The sequence below is a fragment of the Stegodyphus dumicola genome, chromosome 4 (genome assembly GCF_044657685.1).
Source record: "Stegodyphus dumicola isolate Sdum_Otavi_A_Nest chromosome 4, ASM4465768v1".
Lineage (NCBI taxonomy): Eukaryota > Metazoa > Arthropoda > Arachnida > Araneae > Eresidae > Stegodyphus > Stegodyphus dumicola.
The window spans coordinates 223224714-223246227 of NC_140771.1; positions in this window are offsets into that span (position 1 = coordinate 223224714).

The window sequence follows — 21514 nt, forward strand, 5'->3', positions numbered from 1 at the left end:
TATTCCTTTATATAAGAAATTAATCAAAATGAATTAAATCATCATGCAAAGTGTACTTTTTAAAAGTATAATTATTTTAAAATATTTCAAATTGTACTTTTTTTTTTTTTTTTTTTTTGTTAATAACTCTTCAAAGAAAAGGGCTTGTAAAATTTTTTAAACTATATCATCAGTTTCCATTAGAGAATTTGTTCAAATTTCTACATTTTCGTTTTTGAAGTTAAATGAAAAAAATTCTTTTGCTTTGATGGTACTACTGTTTCTTTTTAAATATTCATTTGCGATAATTGAAGTGCTCTTTCTTTACGCGTCATTTCAAAAGCTACATATTTTTTCTTTCTGAAATGACTGGATAATATATCTTAGTTTCTTTCCTTGTAAAATGAATAGCAATTTTTAGCTGCTTATTTTATTAGGTTAGTTCAATACATAATTTTTCTAAGATATTTCTAAGATAGATTTCTAAGATAAGAGTCTTATAATATTAATCAGCTAACTTTCAGCTTTTAAATGGGGGAAAGGTTTCTTTCTTTATTTGTTAGTTGTCTGAAGTATTTACCAGTTATTAATCTGTCATTAATGCTATTACTTGTGAACCAGTAATTACCGAAATACTTACACCAAAAATATACAAATCATATCAAGATAAAAAATGATAATTGATATTAAATGATAATGATACAAATAAAAACTAAACTCAGTGGCGCAAACAGCCCTAATGGGACAAGGCCTGCAGTGCCCCGAAAGCTCCTTTCTTAACCCTGGGCCTCGGGGTGCAATCAAAATCACACTATGATTTTGGGAGAATAAAATCTACCGAAAGCACATAAGTATCATGAGAAAGTATACGACACGAGAGTGATGAAATAAGAGATTTTGTCGAATGTGTCTAAAAAAGGAAGAGAAGTACTTCTGGATTTTTGAATGTAAAATTTTGATGTGAACACCACGTGACTTCCTTGTATGGCTTATTAAATTATACACATTTTTTGCTGGATTTCATTTCAACTTATTTCCTACGATTTCATGCCAAATATATTTCTCATTCAATTCATTTGGTTCTCACTTCGCCGCAGAGCAAAAACTACATAAAAACTCAAAACTTCCTTAAAAATTTTAAAATACAAAAAATACTCAAAACACCAAATACAGTTAAAACAGTAAAAAACAACAATTTTTACAATTAAAAAATTAGAGTTTCTACGCAAAAACAAGCAATTCGACCTGCGGCCAAAACGGCAGATTTTTCGGTTCATAAAACTGAGGTCCCGCTCAACAAAAAAGCACTGAAGATGAATGAACTAAATTCACATTTCTATTGAGTTTCAAACATAAACAAATGGCCACTCGTTAGGCTTAACTTGCCTCTTAAACTTTTAAATTGTTGACAATCCTATAACCATTGCATGCAAATTAACTAAAAGCATAAAATCCTTAACCGGAACATAAAAACCACATAATTCAATCATTTGGAGCAAGGCAGAAATAAGAAGTTTGAAAAGTAATTTCGGCTAATCACCATCTTTATTTTTAGGCACATCAAAAATTATTTCTTTGGCAGGCAAATTGCTTTTCGATCATATTTGAATACAAATAATTTTTATATACACAGATAAAAAGCTACGACATCATTTTAAGCAGGGAAGCATTAGCGGCACAAAGCTGTTTGCATGGCAGAAATCAGGAAAAAAGGGGGAGCTAATTCTCGTGACAGCATTTATACCTCGTACAGAGAGTATTCAAAGCCATGATGGGTCAGTATTAGTTTTAGTTATTTTTTCTAAGCAGTGTTACGCAATTTGGAATGATCTCGAACTTGGGAGAACAGATGAATTTAGGTTGGAGTGCACCAAATCCAGAATGTTAATTTTAAGCCAATTATTTTTTAAAGCAGCCATCGTATTTTGATATATCTTACACATATGTATATGATTAGTGCAACCGATTGCAAAGAAAATCGGAGGTGCACAACTGCATGTTATAGCAGGCCCATATACAAAATTTCAACATTCTACGGCTACTCGTTCTTGAGTTATGCGATATACATACATACAGACGTACATACAGACGTCGACCAAAAAATCTCTTCTGAATCCATTTTACAAACCTCTTTGGCAAAAACAGTCCTTAATTCTGTCCGTACGTACAGATGTCACGAGAAAACATCGTTTAAATAGTTTCGAGACCAATTGAAATGGATATTTTTGATGAAATAGAATATCCAAAATTTTTTGGGATTACAATACTTCCTTCACTTCGTAAAAGGAAGTAAAAAGCGTAATTTAGATCTCGCGCAATCAAGAAAATGTGCGTTGATAGCCGTATCTCAATTAAAGACATAATCAAAACTAACAATTCTTCCTTTCCTAAAAGCAGGGAATTTTTGTCCATTTATCATATTTCCTAAAGCTAAAGTTCTGGTTAAAAGGTTTAATAAAGTTAAGTATTTTATTTACAAAAGGAAAATTAATTTCAGAAATCTTGAACTCTGACTTTACTTAAGATTAATGGTTCTTTATCTTAAGTAAACTCAGAGTTACTTAAGATAAAGAACTGACTGGTTCTGATGCCACTCTCTTATCGATTTGCATTCTTCTGTTTGCTACATACTCTAATGAATGTTACTGGATTCTTGTATTTGGACATATATAAATATTAGCTTTCGATTCTTCAATCATTATTTCTATGGGACACGATAGCATTTCAAAAGCAAGAAGCCATGCAGCTGACACTCTAGAAAGGATCGTCTTGGGGCTTTGCGGCTGCTGTAAAGCGAAAGGATATATTTTTGGGGAGATAAACGACTGCCAAAGAAACAGGTAATAAATTCAGCAAATAAATAAAAGTGTCGCTAACATCTGTAATGGAAACGTGAGAAAACCGAGATTCTTTGAGAAGTACCAAGAAAGAATTTGTTGCCAATTAATTATTTCTAAAGAAATTGTTGCCAATTAATTATTTCTAAAGAAATTGTTGCCAATTAATTATTTCTAAAGAAATTGTTGCCAATTAATTATTTCTAAAGAAATTGTTACGCATTAAATTACTTATTTCCTAAGATTCTTTCTGAAAATAATATTGTGCAAACAAGTGACATAAAAAAAGATTGTTTAAATCTGTAACATTTTACATTTAATTCTTCGATATCATGATATTAAAGAATATCTGGGTAAAAATGAATCACATTCATAAATTGTGTACTGCAGTTTTAAATAAAAAAAAATTAATATTTTTATCATTTAGTGATTATTGTGCACGTGTATATAATGCTTTTCCCTGATTCTCTATAATATATACGTTATTGAGATATATTAAAAATGGATTTAATCATCAATTATTGTATATGAGCCAAAGTTTGATTAAATACAGTTTGAATTGAAGCACAGACTTCTTGAAATCGTAACAGCTGCCATTAATTTTGTTAAGTAATTGCATGTAAAACTATTCAGTATATGACAGCGATACTAACTGTTATGTTAAATTGTTCATGTTATGTTAATATCACGACTTGAACAGTATGACTTTCAATAAATAATTCCATCGATTCTGAGGAAGATTTGACACAACTCTCTCTACTTCAGAGAAAGACAATTTTTGCAGAATTTTTTCCTTGACGAGAAAAATCTGAAACCATCAATGCCATATTAAGTTTTATTTTTGTTTGTTTGTTTATATTTTGTTATTTACATTTGCATATTCTTTTCCTAAGGGAAGATGTCCGAGTATCAAGATTAAAGGTATAACATCGCTAAAATAATTTCTAGAGACTTAATGAGCAATTTATTCAAATATGAACTTTTGCCTTAAAGACATTATGAACAGTTTATAAATAAATATTTGCATTTTACTGTTTAAAATTATACAGAAGTACCAAATTATATATTTCTAGTTATATGAGTAAAAGCTCAAGTTCCAACCAATATTTCACCTATATTTAATTTCAGTCGAATAAATGTGGCAAAATATTGATCATAATTGATAAAAAATCAATAACTTGAACAAACAGACGAACACACAAACATTCTTCTTTATAGAGAGAGAATTTATAAAAACTACAAATTTTTGAATAACAAACTCTACGATTTGAAAGCGAGCAGTAGCAACACTTTTCGAAATAAAGAATTTTTATCTCCAACGCGCAAGACCGTTGCCACTCGGAAAAAATGAGTGCGAAAATTAGTGTTTTCAGAGTTTTTAATTAATATCTCGGCTGATTAAAGTCGTACGAAGATGGAAATAGCCAGCTTGATGAGAAAGAAAATGGCTTCATGTGAATTTTTGGAATTGGGACTAATGTATTTAATCTTTGGCAACGCTATTTTTATTTCATTGTAAAACTTAGAAATTTTTTATTAACGAACTCTACGATTTAAAAGTCAGCAGTGGCAACAATTAAGGGCGAAAAGCGTGTTAATTAATATCTCTGATTTTAGCTATTTTTACTTCCTTGTACGATGTAAAATGGAAGCATTGTAATCGCGAAAAATTTTGGGTATCATATTTCAATGAAAATATCCATTTTGACCACTATCGAAAGCAATTTAACGATGTTTTTGCGTGACATTTGTACATATAGGGCGAATAAAAGACGCTTTTGCCCCCCCCAAAAAATTATAAAGGATTTAAAATGGATTCTAAAGACATTTTTTCGTAGCGTCTTTGCGTACGTAAGTACGTATGTATGTATTTATCTCGCATAACTCAAAAACGAATAGCTTCAGAAAGTTGAAATTTTGTATATAGGACTGCTATAACATGCAGATGTGCACCTCCTAAACAACAGGTTTGCAAATCTCTATGCCTTACCGAAATTTCATAAGTCTCCAATTAAATTCAGGTTCATAGCTAATAGTACTAAAAGTTATCTCAAAGAAATAGATTATCTCTTTGCGCAAAAACTTCGTATGATTCGTGAACTAATCAATAACTATGATTTTAAAGGTTTGCATTGCAACTGGATGATCTCTAGTAATGAACAAGTTCTTTAAACTCTGAATTCACTTCAAATAGAACATATCCAATGCTACGACTTTGAAAACCTTTATACATCTCTACCACTCGAAGAAATTTTTACAAGTTTACTTGCTCTTCCAGATTTATTTCCACAAATTTCTACCATTCTCAGCAACGAAAAATGGCAGCTATTCCTTACCAGCGTTCTCTTCAATAATTTTATTCAATTTGACAATTACATCTATAAACAAGTTCAGGGAATACCTATGGGCGGGAATTTTTCAACTTCAGTTTGTGAATTATTCCTGTTCACTAAAGAACTAACCTATGTACGTTCACTCAGAACGGAAGAAAGTCTCTTTTTCCAACACATCTATAGATATATTGATGATGTCATAGCATTTAATAACTACAACAAAATAGAAAACGCTAATATCTACCCTGCTTGCTTAAAACTTAATAAAACCAATACAGAACAGCATGATGTAGTCTACCTTGATTTACATATTATTGATTACCGTTTTATTAAAGTTTACGATAAAAGAAGAGAATTTAATTTTTCCACACTTAAACTCACTAATTGGAATTCAAATATTTCCAAAAGAGTAATAATCAACACAATTTATTCACAGCTACTTAGAATGAAAAGAATTTGCAATACTGCGGAACACTTACAAGAAGAAATACTATACTTCGTAACTATTTTAAAAAGTAACCAAATACCACATAAAATAATTAAAAATTCCCTTACCAAAGCTGGCATTAACCTTACCTAATTATAGATTTTTTGAGTTAGATAATGATTTTTGATACCTAAAGCTACGGACGGTTTAAGAAGGATGACTAATTCAGAGAATCTATTGTAAAAATGTACAGAAAATTCTTGTTTATTCATTCCCTTTCCTCCAAAAAAATTTTGGCACTTTAATCTTAAATACTATTATGTACATATTTTTAAATTTAAATTTCATTAGTGGCCAATTTTACTGCTTTTATTAACAAATCGGGCTTTTTTCATTTTTCATAGTAGCTTGATCGCCCGCTAGCTTGAAGAATTACGACTTTTTTTAACAAATTACTTTTTTTTCCTTTTTCTCATGCTTTAATGGCCAAGTTTTTATAGTTTTAGCTGAATTTGCCATTTTCACTTCGAAAAAATTTTTTCCATCCTACTACAAGCCAAGCGCCATTTTTTCAGCTCTTCACACGGGTTCCGAGGTTTCCGGCCCCCTCCGATAATAGGAGACGAGTTACAGATAACGAAAATCACTTCACATTGGCTAAACGCCCACAACACTTCGCTCCCCCCTACGTACGTCATCCAAAATAAGACGCTAGAAGTTAGCAGCCATTTTTCTGCATGTTTTCAGAGGGACAGCTTTACATCGCCAAAAGTCAGTTTTTTGTTTCTTTTGTTACAACTTTTTCTTGGTCTTAGCAAGACCCACTGAGTTGTTCTTTTCTCAATTTTTTATTTTATATTGATTATTAACTACAGGTTTTCTTGCAGTTTTATAAAATCTATTTTTTAAAAATAAAATTGTTAATCTTTAAGCTTGCAGGCCCAGCCCGAATGTATTTGTATTTTTAGGACTAATAGCTCATCACTATTTATTTCGTTTTGATTTTAATTTTAGACTAGATTTAGAAAGTTTGATTTTGATTAACATATTTTAACACCTTAATGTGTCATTCTGAGCGGACGCGTCGGGAAATTGGAACAGAGAATTGAGACTATTAAAATTTCCAAGACACTTTGTCAAAAAAATTTTTTAGCGAAAAAGTTTCAATTGTCTGTTTCGGCGAAACGCGTAATGGGGTTAGCTTGATTCGACGTTCAAATAAATGAAATTTCCCTTGAAAAGCCTGTTTGGATGTCGAATTGGGCTAATTTACCATTTTCCGCTTACTTTTTAACTTTTTCCGTTTTTTAATTTTATTGTATTTATGTTTTACATGTCTAATGATTTGCTTTTCATGTGTATTAATTTTTGAAAGCGTCTTAAACCTTTTGGAGCAGCAACTCTTGGTAACTTTCAGACGAGCTTTCTACAATTTTTATTTTTTACTTATTTTGCAGCATATTGCGCAAGATGTTTTCTTGACCAAAATTGGTTTTTCAAAAATTGTTATTACTGCTTTGCTTGATAAATATATGTGTATATATATATCCACTCTGTTACTCAGCTTAGTGATCTCAGTTTCATTATGCTTATATGTTTGTAAACTGTGCCTTTTTTGCTTTAGAAATGATTGAATAATGTTGTTCCTATCCTCCGATTAAGGTTTTTATACCTTTAGTTAAGCTTTATGTTATAGTTGCAGCATTATCAACAATTTAATATCCATTTTCACAGTATCGGAAGCTGTTGTTTAAATACGGCTAAGGCTATTTGTTTTGGCATAGCAGCCATATTTGTTTACACTAGAAACTTAGGAGAATAGTGGATTTGTTACCAATCTAGAGAAACTAAGTTTCGCTAAAACAAAGTAACGTTTTCTTTTATTATTGCGAATTAAATTATGCTTGATCCGTTCTGGAATTTTTATTTACGTTATTAAACTATACCATATATTTACTCAGCATAGCGTTCATAACAAATTCAGTTTCTTTGCCTTAGTGTCTTTTTGCCGAGTGAGACCAAAATTAAACTTTTAGTTTTGTACACCGAAACATCTGGCTTCTTGCACGCTGGCCGAAGTGCTTGTTTTTGCGTAGAAACTGTAATTTTAATTATAAAAATTGCTTTTTTTAATTGTTTAAACTGTTTTTGGTGTTTTATATTTTTCTGTATCTTTCAATTTTTAATGAAGATATTTTGAGTTTTTATATATTTTTGCCTTGTCGCAAAGTGAGAACTGAATTAATTCAATAAGAAATAAATCTCTAATGAAATTCGAGGAAATAAGTGTTTCATATTAGCAGAAAATATTGTCGCCAGCCTACTTCAGACAGAGGAAAATGTTTGCGAGTAGCGCATGCGCGTTAGGTAAGAAGCGCTGAATCGTCTGTGAAAAGCTGTTTACTTTTTATTTATTTAATTTCTTTTACACATCGATTTAGATTTATTATAGTATTTGAAAAAAAAATGTGGCAACGATTAGATAATTCTTCAGATGATATAATATTTTTGCATTCTGAGTTATAAAATGCATGAGATGTAAAGCTGTTAAGTGAACCTAGTACCAGAGTATCGCTATGGTAAATAAATATAATGAATTTTAAAAAGCGCATTTATTCTATCGTGATTTATGCGCTATCGACGAAGTGGACTAATTCAATTCAATGAAGATTTATGAAAATGACAGGTGTAGTGACAGATGCATGGCATTCATTCTCAGGCGTTTTTTTTTTTTTTTTTTTTTTTTTTTTTTCTTTTTTTGGAAGGAGGGAAACACTCACCCACTTGAGTGGTGGGAAAGTTTTTGCTTTACAGCTGATGAGTAAGACTAATATCCTCACATAATAGCTAATAATAATTGTACTGATTTATCCAAGCTATTTCAAAATCAGTAAAACATAAAAAGAGAAAATCTAAAAGCTTTCAGATTTTTTGTATTATATAAAACGCCCAAATGGGCGTTTTCTTAACATTTTTGTGTTACCTTTATTTATTAAATATCATGTTTTTCTCACTTAAACCATATAATTCAGTTGAACAGCAATATCGCAAAATAATGTTAAAATGAGCATATCCTTTAGAATTTCCGATACAAAGTCCCGCGCGGTAGAGATAAAAATTTTTTTCCGTACAGTGTTGCCGTTGATCGCTTTGAAATCGTTTAGCTTGTTAATCAGAAATTCGTTGAAGTGTTACAGCTGAACTAAATAATAAAACAAATTCTAAATTCCAAATTTGGATCTCCAGATGACCATATTCCGGTGGAGACATACGTTATTCAAAGCTGGATGGCTTTAGGTACCGTTGTTTTATCACAAAGCGGAAAACATACATACATTTTTGCCGATTCTTGCCATTTAGTTCCTTTAATATAATACAGGGCTCTAATATTTGGTGGCAACACGTTAAAAAGGAATTCGCCGTTTATAGCGAATCAACACAAAATGTGAAAATGAAATTTGTAGCCCTTCTGGGCAAATTGCCCTTTTGGGCTAAGTATATGTTTCAGTAACGAGGGTTCAAAAGCATCAACAAAAGGGGGAAGAAACCCTGCAGATGTAGATACGATCTCGAATCCATAACAAGATGTAAATATCGTGATCTGTAAGAGAATCCATTACAAAATATAATCAGAACACAGATGGTGGTTACCATCCCCATAAACATTCGTTACCCTTAAAAACTGTGTTAGCCAGAATTCCATTATATGGGTGTCACATAGAACTTACTGGCATACGTATAAAATTTTGTTTATATAAAGTATAAATGAATATAGCTTTCGGTCGTGGCACTAATTTCCAAACTCAGTTTGGAAGGTGGCGTGGTGGTGTATTTAATTATGGCAAAGCACACTATGGCTATCTGCCTAAGGGGAGGGATGCCTTCGTGGAGGACTTTCTAAGGGAAACTGGCTCGTATACACGTTACACATGGGAAAAACCACGAAAACGCCCATGCAGCCAGCCCGTTTGCGGGATTCGAACCTCGGACCGAACTACCAGGGTTCAATGACTTTACCGCTCGGCCGCTGGTGGGCCAGTTTGGAAGGAAACCTAGTTTGGTAAGAAAATCCGTATGGGCATTTCGTGTTTTACAGAAGACTAAGCTCAGTGGTGACGGTCATGGTGATGATTTCAATTTTTTTCTGGACAGTGACTGGCATTCTTTAAAAATTAGAATGCTATTAAAAATAAGTGCCAAATTTATAAGTAATTATTTCTTAACAAATAATAACAAATATAAAAATAATTAATTACATTTCCTTGTTTTTTGAAGAATTTAATTCAAAAGAATAATCACATCCCCACTACCGATTTAAAAAATATCAAATAAGATTCAAAACGTTGATTTTTATATTAATAGCAAGAGGTAGGGCTTTGGCTTTCGAAATCGAAATATATTTCCATATTTTTAATTCTTCACAGGATTTCTGTTTTCAGTCGCAAAATATATTTATAGATTAAGGCATGATTGAGTTTGCTTTCTCAAATTTTAATTTCAGACAGTATTCTGATTCTTAATTTGTCGAATAAAAGGGAAACTAATACTATCTATCACTGTTGTAAAGAAATTTCTATTATTATTTGAAGACAACGCAATACATATCAGAAATGTCTTTGAATACTGGTCTATAGTAATTTCCAAGTGAATAAATTAAAAAAAAACATTGTTGTTAATATTAATACATTTGTATGATAAGAGAAGTAAGATAATAATGCAAAACCTCATTTTTCATAACTTCTTATTATTAGTGGAAGTTTAATATTTAACAATGATAAAAATATATTTATCTCCTCCATCTCCGAGCGAAAACACGCAGCCTTTATCTTGGAAAGCATTATTTTTTCCATGACGTTAATTTTTTTAAAATTCTTAATTCCAGAATGTTTTTATGTTGCAATATATATCTTTTCTAATTTTCAAGAAAAAAGACAGTTCATTAAAGCTGAAATGTCCTTAAAAATATTGATTCAAAAAGCTGCTTAATTCCGCTTGATTCCTTTTTTCTTTTATGTTTTTTCATTGGCTTTAAAAATAGATGTGACAAAGTTTTATGCTTTTAATTAAGTTAAGAATTTTTTAAGCTGCGTCCATATATTTACCGACACTGCAGAAACTGCATTATGTGATGTTCTTAATTTATTTTGTTATCTTTGTGTTCCGTATAAAAGTAATATTCCAGTATTTTTGTGTTTTTATAAAAGAAAGTTATTCTTATGTATAAGAATATGATTGAAATAAGTATGCTTCGATTTAAATCCATTCCTTCTAGTTCTTCCGTGAGCTTTCGCCGGAAGGCAAAGTGGTATGACTAAAGAGCGAGCTGTATTTAGGGAGAAGTGGCAAGCCAAACACTGTAGCTGAGAAGAGCTTTCTATTTAGCTGACTAGTGGATTGGTGACTGAATTTTATGTCTGTTAGAGCGTAGACCTAGAATACCTTTCGTTGAAGCTAAATTAGCTATTGAAAATTAAATACCGTATTAAACTGATTTAAATATTTTAGTTTCTGAAACCCACAGGCTGCGGTGGCTATTATTTATTAATAATAAGTTGTAAACTACAAGGAAGTTTGTTAGATATGATTTATCTCTTAATTAATTTATTAAATTTCAGTCAGATTTCTGTTGAATTTTATAAACTATGTTTTTTCACAGTATGAAAATACAACTGGTTAGTTGAATTTAATCTTACAAAATCCCCTGCTTCAAAGAACTATATAGAAATACAGTAGAACTCCAATTATCCAAATTATTTGGTACCAGATGCCATTCGGATAATAGAAAATTCGAATATTTTTTTTTTTCTGAAGAAAGGGTCTACGTACACTTTAATTAATTACTGTATGTTGAAAATGGGAGAAAAAACTATTTTTAAAGGAAAAGAGGTTTTAATTAATTAAAATGAAAAGGCAACACTTTTACGTACATGTTATATAGCGTACTGTACAGTACTTTACAAGTGCTGAAAGTCATTGCTTAATGAACATCTCGGTCAAAGTAAGCTGTCTTCATCCGCTTTCAGGCAGCCAAGTCGTACATCCGCTTGACAATGAGAAGTTGCTTTTGGTCACACTCGGATTGACTCTTTATCCTATGTAACAGAGTTTCAAGGCCGGCAGACACTTCACCAGCTGATGATCCCGTGTCTGCTTCATCTTCGATATAAAGGCCCTCTTCTTCCTTGGCAATATTTTTTCTCACACTTTCAATAAGTTTATCATCGTTTAAAATTTGAAACCCAGGGTCTGACGAATCACACACCATCCATTCTGCTGTATCTTCAGCCCTAACTTCTCAACATTCAGGAATTTTCGAAAGAATGTTTTTTATTTCTTCAAAGTGACGCGTCATCCTCATATTCTCTTGTCTCTTCCCTTTCCTTTTCCTGATTCTTTTTTCTTTTCCTTCCATTTTCCAGTCATTTCTGAAAACTTCTGAAATTCTAAAAGCGATTCGGATAATCAGCGATCTCGACAGTCGGAGTTTGGATAACTGGAGTTGTTCTGTACATTAATTTATATTGAAAGAATTGATCATACTGTAACTTCGTTAACAGCATGGTTTTACTACTAGCACCATTTACTAATGAAAATGTCTTCTACATAATTACTGATGTTAGCAAGTTAAATTCGGTAAGCTGGAAATATCAGTACTAGAGGGGGAATCATTATATATCTTCCTAATGCCTCAACTCGTTACTTCATTTTATAACTAGACTTCTAATCGTTGAATTCCCTGTTTTGCATTCATTCGGACGTATGTTAATCAAGCAAAAGTAATTTGCTAACATGTCAAAATTCATATGGAATTTAACATATAATTTATGAATTATTTTGCAGCGAGATATTTAATTTTATCATCTATTATTTAAATTTCAAAATGGTATTAGTCATTTTAATGTCTACTCATTATCATTATATTTTAACTTAGATTTGAAGGTTAGTTTTCGTCTTTCTCTAGATTACGTTCACGTAACTGAAATTAGCACTTAACAGCATTTATTAACAGTTTTATTTTGCAAATAAAGGAAAAAATCTGAGAGGGATTAGATTTTAATGGTCGCCAAAGGGCTCTTTTAATATTTAACATTTGTTATCAGTACAGATTATCAATAGAGTTGGCGTATATGAAATGGAGAAACTTTTTATATGGTATCAGATGAATATATAAATGCATTTTCATTTTAATCAATTAGATTAAAAAATCAGATGCGTACACCACATGACTTCCTTGTACGAAATATTAAATTATGCGCATTTTTCTTGAATTTCATTTAACTTATTGAATTGAATTAAATCTACTCATAAACCACAATAGAATAAATGCACTCTTTAAAATTCACTATATTTATTTACCATAGCGACACTATGGGGCTAGGTTCATAGCGTCACTTTTGTCTAATTTATACTTTCTGGAAAAGTTGAAAAGGAAGCGATAGCAGGAGAAAGAAAATAAAAAAACTTATTTATTTTTGGAGAATTATCAGTCTATTTTGAAGGAGGAGACGAAAAAACTGTTCAATGTCCTTGCCGGGAACCGAATCCGGGACCCCTAGAATATGCATCGAGTATGCTTCCAATCACACCACGAAAACACGCGGAAAGGAGGGAGACTATATCTTACACCTTAATGTAAAATGTTTTCTCATGATGCTCATTTAAGATTCTTCCTTTGAAGAAGTTATGGAAAATATACAAAAAAAGCCTAGAAATTGCTATCTGAATTTGCTTAACGAAGCCATTGTGCCATGCTTATGATAGCGAAACTTTTATAGACAGATCAAGTTCTAAATTAGTGCCTTTCCGCCTAAACGAAGTTTAAAAAATTTCAAGGTGTGAACTTCTGGATGAACTTATGAATGCTTAATTAGTATAAAATTATTCTACTGAGTCTGTCTGAACTTTTCGCTTAACAATTTTAATTGTGGGTTAGCAAGCTTTTCATTTAGCAAGTGACTAAGTGAGGAAAAACAGGTACAGTTATTGTAAGCGATTTGAAGGACTGAATTACGAATGTGTGTGATTAATGCAAATGAAAAAAAAGTGTTAAAATATCCATAGCTAGCACATAAAGAAACAAATGGCCCATAATAGCTCGCCTGAAGATGGAACTTTACTACTTCATTAACCAAACACTATAAAAGTTGCTGTTTAAATTAGAAATAAGGAAAAAATTATAAGAAATCTGAATAAAACATTTCACGTTAATGCTGCTGATCGCAACATATTCAGACTTCCCAATAAAGAACACCAATTTAACAAAGAGCTTAAAGTAACAAACTTAATAATCAAATAAACGAGTACCACGTGGAAATGAAACAAAAGCAATTAAATCGGGAACGATACCTAACGAAAAAAATGTTTTTGAAAAAATTTTAAATTACGTTAGAGGAGGGTAGAGAGAATAGATGAATTTTCCTCTGAACCGTTCCGTCAAAAGAGGTGAATTTAGTGAAGTGTTTTAAAGTACAGAATGTGGTAAGATTTCGTAAATAGCCTTGAGTACTTTATTTTTTCCAGCGTGCACTTCCTCTCATCTGAATTACTAGTATAAGATATATTTTTTCTTCATTTCTTCATTATTTTAGTACAGCTACCATAAATTCCTTTTCAGGTTCTTTAGTTTCATTATCTGTTTTGTAATTAGTTTTTTCTTCGCCATTGATACTGAATTTGTTTTAGTTTTGTTTAAAGTTAGTTTTGTTTTTTGAATCTTATTGGTTATCTCTGGATTTCGTAGGAAGATTGTAATTGCAGAAATGTACCAATATCTGAAACTAATTTTTTCTACAAACACCTTAGTTTAAGCAACATTGCAATTTTTACAGACGGGCCCGAAAGAATAAAGTCGCTGAACATTCTTAATTCCTCATGGATACTGTTCCTGGCAAAGAATTGACTTTCTCGGATTTTAGAGGTTTTAAATTACATGTAACATGAATATAAGTAAATTTCCTTTACAGAGGTTTCCTCGACGGCATTCGTACTAACACCGATTGATCTTGCTTCCTTTGTCGAAATTCAACCCAAAGTAACCGAAATAGAAAAGGCGTAATAAATTAAAATTCAAAATTGCAAATTTAAAACTTTTAATCAGAAGCTTTAGAAGACCACCAAGATAAGCAAATATATTTACCATCTCTATATTTTAACTATTTTTATCATCTCTGCATCGGCATTTTAAATTACGTTCATTGACGTTTTTCCCTTTTTAACAAATGCGGTACTTTTAATGAAATATTATTTATAGCGCCTTGAACATTTGTATCTTGTGAAGGCAATTGCTAATCTTAGATTCTCACATTAATACCATTTTCATTTTTCTCTCCTGTAACTCCGATATATTATGGACAAAGCTACCTATAAAAAGCTGATATGCAATAAAAAAGAAAGAAATCTTGTTGTAAATTTGAACGCTTATATTTGATAGAAATGAACTCAAATTGGAAAAATCCACTGAAATGTTTTCATGTATTCTTATGTGCCGCAAAAAAGTATAAAAATATGCTTCAAATATTTAAGGTATTATCACGTAACGGATTAATGTAAGCGAAATGTTTGTGTTTTAGTTCTGCTGGTGAGTTGTAAAGTTCTGATAATAATAATAATATATCCGAGTATCAGTGCAAAAAACAGCAAATTTAGCAAAGGAGATTGAAGTAAGGCATATATCAAAACATATTGTTGCAATTATACTATTTTTATGACGAACCTGTAAATTTCTCGCCTTTATTATGCATGTGAATCCTTCTTCGCTTTATTGTGATGCTTAATTTTATCTACGTAAATCCACTATGTTTCAGCTTATTTTTTCTATGAATATTAGCCCATTGATTGTGGCTTTGGTTCTGTTTTGGAACGAAACTCCCTGGATACACATGTTTTCACGAGGATGAAGTGTATATTAAATATCCTATCATTCTGCTATCCAAAGCTGCTTCTGTTTTAATGCCTTTCAGAATTAAAATTGTCACCATGATCAAAGATTATTAAACATAATGAAAGCTTTCAGATTTTACATTACACACAAAGGGACTTTTTTAACCTTTTGTGTGTTACCATTATTTATTAAATATCATGTTCTTTGTACTTAAAATTCAGTGCAAGAGCAATATCGCAAAATAATTTTTAAATGAGCATATCTTTAGAATTCCCGATACACAATCTCGTGCGCTGGAGATAAATTTTTTTTTCGTACAGTGTTGCCATTGCTCGCTTTGAAATCGTAGAGTTTGTTAAATAAAAATTCGTTGAAGTGTTACAAAATATGAAATTAATAATAAAACAAATTTTAAATTCCAAATTAAGGCTTCCGGATGTTCATATTTGGTGAAAGATTACGTTATTCGAAATTTGAAGGTACCGTAATGTTGCCACTGTGCTAGAAACATACATACATTTATTTAATTTAAAATTCCAAATTAAGGCTTCCAGATGCTCATATTCGGTGAAAGATTACGTTATTCGAAATTTGACGGCTGTAGGTACCGTTGTTTTATCACTATGCGAGAAACATGCATACATTTATGCAGCCCCTTCACTATTTAATTCCTTCAGATATAACACAGTGTGATAATATTTGGTGGCAACAATTTGAAAAGTGAACCGACATTTAAAGTTTTCAACGCAAAATGCCAGAAACGAAATTAATAGCCCTTTGGGCTAATAATGTAGACGAGATGGTTTCTATCTTGCTCTCAAGCAAATAGTATAAATCTCAAAGCAAATAGTATCTCTGACCCTGAAGCAAATAGTATAAATTCAACTAGTGATTGGATAAGACTGACTTTTCAGACTCTTTGCCTTAAGAACTTTCGTCCCACTTTATCTAAGGAAATGGTTGCAACAGCAAATTATGGTTCGTCTCTCAAGACAAGAGACAGATGACTAAGATAAAGGAAAAATTTTGCGCCTGCAATATCATGTCATAAATAAGTCGTATTATATAATAGAATATTATATTATTAGACTCCTATTGTATAATTATTAATCGTATTATATAATAGAATATTACTATATATTATATTATATAATAACACAGTTAATGTAATAACAATACATTGTTACGAATTTTGTACATAGATAGATGATTTTAGTGCAAATTTAGATATGTGAAATTGTTAAATTTTTCTGTACAATGTAACGCGAAACAAATTTTAAGAGAAAGCTATGCCAGAAAAGTAAGAACTAAGGGGCAAGTGCAGTTAACATTGAGAAAATGGGTATCTCAATAATTTGGCGAGATATCGCCAGGCTGATAACGGTTTTATTTACTTAATTTGTTGCCAAATTTCGCGAAAAATCGCCAAAAGTCGATTTTGGCGATTTTTCGCTAAATTTGCACGTAATTTGGAGTAGACTTAAAAGTGAATTCCAGCGTAATTTGCCAACCATTTAGTGACATTTTGATCCGGTTCCCTTATTACCATAGTATGTATTGAAAATGAATAAATGTAACTGACCACTATGTTAGCTGTAACCGTAATTCTACTCTCATATTGCTAACATATGTAATTTCGAGAGCGAGAGAGCGTCTGCTGTCAGTTGTTTAGTTGTGCGAATTGTTAGTTTCGCGAGAATTGAGATATATTCGTGTTAGTTTTCTCTTTAGATACCCTTTGCATTGTGTTGTGTTTAACTATTTTAGAAGTTTGAAGCCTAACGACTGATTGTACTGAGTGATACTATACCAGTATTTCTGTGGACGTACCTGTACGAGTATTTCTGTGGAAAATTCCAGAGCTTTGAATAATTTATTTTGATAAAATGAATTGTTATTAGCCTATAGTCGGACCTGTGTGCATTCAATCTATTACGAACCCGTACGCACGCAACAATAGTATGTATATTGTGTATAATAATATAATAATAATATATTATAAACGAGATGATATTAATTAATTAATATTTTTCTACGTAAATATTAATGTCTTCTGCTCAGCTCATTTTATAATTTACCTCTACGTGATATCGTCTTTGCTAAATTCTGAATATGGCCGCAAAATACAACATAGAAATTATAAATTCCAGCGTTATTGTAATGGCTATGATACCTCATTCCATTTTATCTCTAATTTCATGCATTGGATAAAAAATCGACATGTCATCTTTGAGGCAAAAAGTATTCCTTTTTTTTTTTTTCAGAATTTCTGAAAAACAGAAACTCGTTGCTAACTTTACTTCCCCTCTGTTATTCGCTTTCGCTTTAACATCTGGAACTTAAATGCAAGAATTGTAAGTCTGTAGACCCATGACCTTTCTGTTGCGAATTTAACTGAGCAAATCGCAAGAAATTATTTCGTTAGACTCTGCAGCGATATCTTCGCCGGCTTCTGTGGCAAAATGATGCTCATTAAGTTTCGGATATGTATAATAGAAATTAGAAGTTAGTTAGAAAAGTTGAAAAGTTAGAAAATATTTGCTGTAAAAATTGATTGCGAGCAATTATATATCAGACTACATACACTGAAGTGCCACTGAATTAGGGATAGACATGGCTATGCAAATTTTATAGCGCTGTGCGGCATCTGTGCTTACGTGAGGAAGTTATGGTAAAGGCATATACAGCTAGTACTATGGTTGTTGTTAATCAGTCTTTTCAATTGCCATATGGGTAAAACTTCTGATTTAGACAGCTTCAATCTCGAATAGATAGTAGGCAGTCGACGCACGGGCCATTCCATTTCCAAAATCCTCAGCGGACTAGGATTTTCAAGGTCGGTGACAAGAGTATACCGAGAATACACGGATGGTGGGAAAAAGAACTAGCCATCGGGCAAATTGCAAAGGACAATTAATTTAGAACAAGCGTGGTGTGAGACGGCTCAGCCGTATTGTTCGTAGTCATCGAAGCTAAACATTAGCCGTAGACCGACAAACCGGAAGCCTTAGACCGACAGGAGTACCTTTCCTGGATGCCTGCCATCGAGCTACACTTCTTGCCTGGGCAAGAAAATATTCAGAATAGACTCTAGTGGACTTGAAATGAGTAGCAAGGAATGATGAGTCTCGATTCCGACTAATTAATACCGATGGGAGGCTGAGAATATGGTGTCAGACTCATGAAGCCATGAATCCTGTATGGCAGATTGGAACTGTACAAAGCCATGGTTGCTTAATCATGGTCTGGCATGTTTTCTCGTAGCGGTGTTTGGGATCTTTGATACTTGTACCAACCTCCTTCAATATGATTCGGTACGTAGAGTTGCTGGGAGATCATCTCCATCTATTTATGTTGTCCTGTCATTCACATGGAAATGAAGTATCCCAGCAAAATAAGTGAACCTCTCACAGGTCTCGGTTGGCTACTGTCTGGTTGGATGAGCGATCTTCTAACTTCTCTGTCATAAATAGGCTACTTAAAAGCACTGACCTAAATTCTCCTGAGCATCTTTCGGACGTTTTGGAGAAAGGTTTGAAACCTCATCACATAACACTAGCGACTCTTTCTAAATTATACACAGCTCTATCCGATGTTTGGCAAGCCATTCCCTTAGAATGCTCCCAGAAACTTATTGAGTCTATGCTTCGTCGTTTGGGAGCCATTATAAAGGCCAGAGGAGGCCCAAATCGTTATTGACTAGCTATTCTTAATTCAGTGACACTTCAGTGTAGTTACCTATACAATGCCTTCTATTACAAACTTAAACTTACGGTCGACTCCTGATTAATCCTCTGTGGAAACTAAAGCTGGTCTAAACAAATTAATTTGTTTATTTCAGAACGATGGAAAAATATTATCTGAAACCCTCAGAATAAAACAAAATTTCTATAGAAAATATATAAAAGTGTTAAATTTGCATGATTCAACAACAGGATCAGCAAGCGATGTCATAAGATTAAGAAACTTTATTTATTGTAGTACGTAATTTAGTTGCACATAATTTGGAATATATAAACATTGTTAAATTAGCTTTTAAAATAAATGGCTATCGTAAAGATATGTTACGTGTACACAGCCCCAATGATTCTTATCGAAGTACAAATACAAACAAAAACATTAATATAAATATAAACAAAAAATAAACACCAACGTAAATATGAACAAAAATATTGAACAATTTAATCTCCTCTTTGAAATTTTAAATGTTCATATAATTTGTGCAACCAAACGGATTTATTCTTTAAATTAAAGTGCCTGAAAGTGTAAGTAAATAACAGTACTTTCTCTGTTAACTGTAACAGGGTTACTCCTCTTCTGTAATTTTTAGATAGGAATAACCGAGATTTTGGGTTAACCTTGGACACAGGTCCAAGGTATTAACCGATGTTAACCCGATTATTTGGGATCTACTGTATTTAAAACGCATGCTTATCTTAACAAATATATTCACAAAACAAGTTCTAGTTTAAGTAACCAGTATATGTTTAAACAGTCTCAACCGTTTACTCTTTTCCAATGAACCGATACAAATGAAAATGCAAGCAAATCTATTAAATGTAATTAAGATGACGTAGCACACCATGCACATGTGGCTGAAGGATTCACTAACATTTTGCTGAGTTCTCATGGTAGTGTGGATTAATATTAAAGATGACCAGGTGTCGTATACAAGAGCACCTCATACTATTACACTAGTTGTGGGAAGGTGTGCTATAGTAAAACAAAGGCAGGATTGAGGCGTTCCCCATGGAACCTCCATGCACACGCACTGTTGTAACCATTAATCAGATTCATGCTGATGAGAGACAACCTGGTTGGTTTCATTTGCGGTCTGTTCTCGTTGAACGCGGTACCCCTCCAAAGGGAGGCGAGGATGTGTTGGTTTCATTGAAGCCGCTGTAGCAAATGTTCTTCACGTAGGCGCCTGGCAATTAGGCTTTGACGATCAGGTCCGAGATTAATTCAAAGAACTGATTCACTTTACTGAGCTAATGAACAGCTGAGTCCAGAAAACAGAGGTCCTTTTATAATTTACGGACACCTCTTGTTAGAATGTGCAATTCGTCACGAACTGAATCGCTTTACCTACCGAGCGAACGCTTCGTTCGCATTAAAAAAGAAAGAAAAAAAAGGGAGCTCTTTTTGGAAGACTGTCGGTAAAGTTCGATTTTCGTTTTAGTGGAGAAAAAAAATTTTATTCTCCCATGTTGAAAATGAGTTTAATTTTTATCATTTCCGAACTTTCTGAATAATTGTGAATTCTTTTATTGTTCTTTTATTGAAAACTTTTATTGTTCTTTGTAGAAAGTAGATTTTAGGGAATAGAGTTGAAAAAAGAACTAGAGTTGAAACAACACTAGAGTTGAAAAAAGAAATCAGTTTTGGAATTTAACACTTGATTGAGTCAATTTTTCAGATATCAGTCCTCATTCGATTTTCTTCGCTCCATCCCCGCTAATGGCCTTGATTTACTTCTCGTTCCCAATGTTTTTCATCATGATTATTTATTGTTAGTGAAGGGTGAGGTCAGTAAACGAACTATTCTTGTCTGATTCCCTAAAAGATAAAAGAGCGGTTCTGCCCAACTCTACGTTCTATAGTAGGGTAATACAAGGTAACCAAAAAGTTCTTGTCGTTTTTTATATGACATTGGAAGAGTGAACCCCAACATAAAAATAGTCGCCAAACCTGACGATGAAGTTGTTAGAATTGGAGTCCAGACATTGACCAAGAGTATAAAAGTTTGTTGCATCAGTACTTCAAACATAACTCACGTAGCGACTGATTGAAGTGGACGCGTCAAAGGCGCACTCTCGGAATTGTTTGCTGTATGATTTAAAGTGGGTCTGCGAGTAGCAGAATCAAGTCGCCGAATTTGCCAGGCCTTTCGGGATAATGCCGTTAACGAACGAACCGCTAGACAATGGTTCCAAAGTTCAGGTCAGGAGATATGTCTTTTAGTGATGCGCCACAGAGCAGTCGTCCACAAGCACTGGACGATTAGGTCCTGAGAGCAGCCATAGTGAGTAACAGTAGTCAAACATGTGGTGAGCTT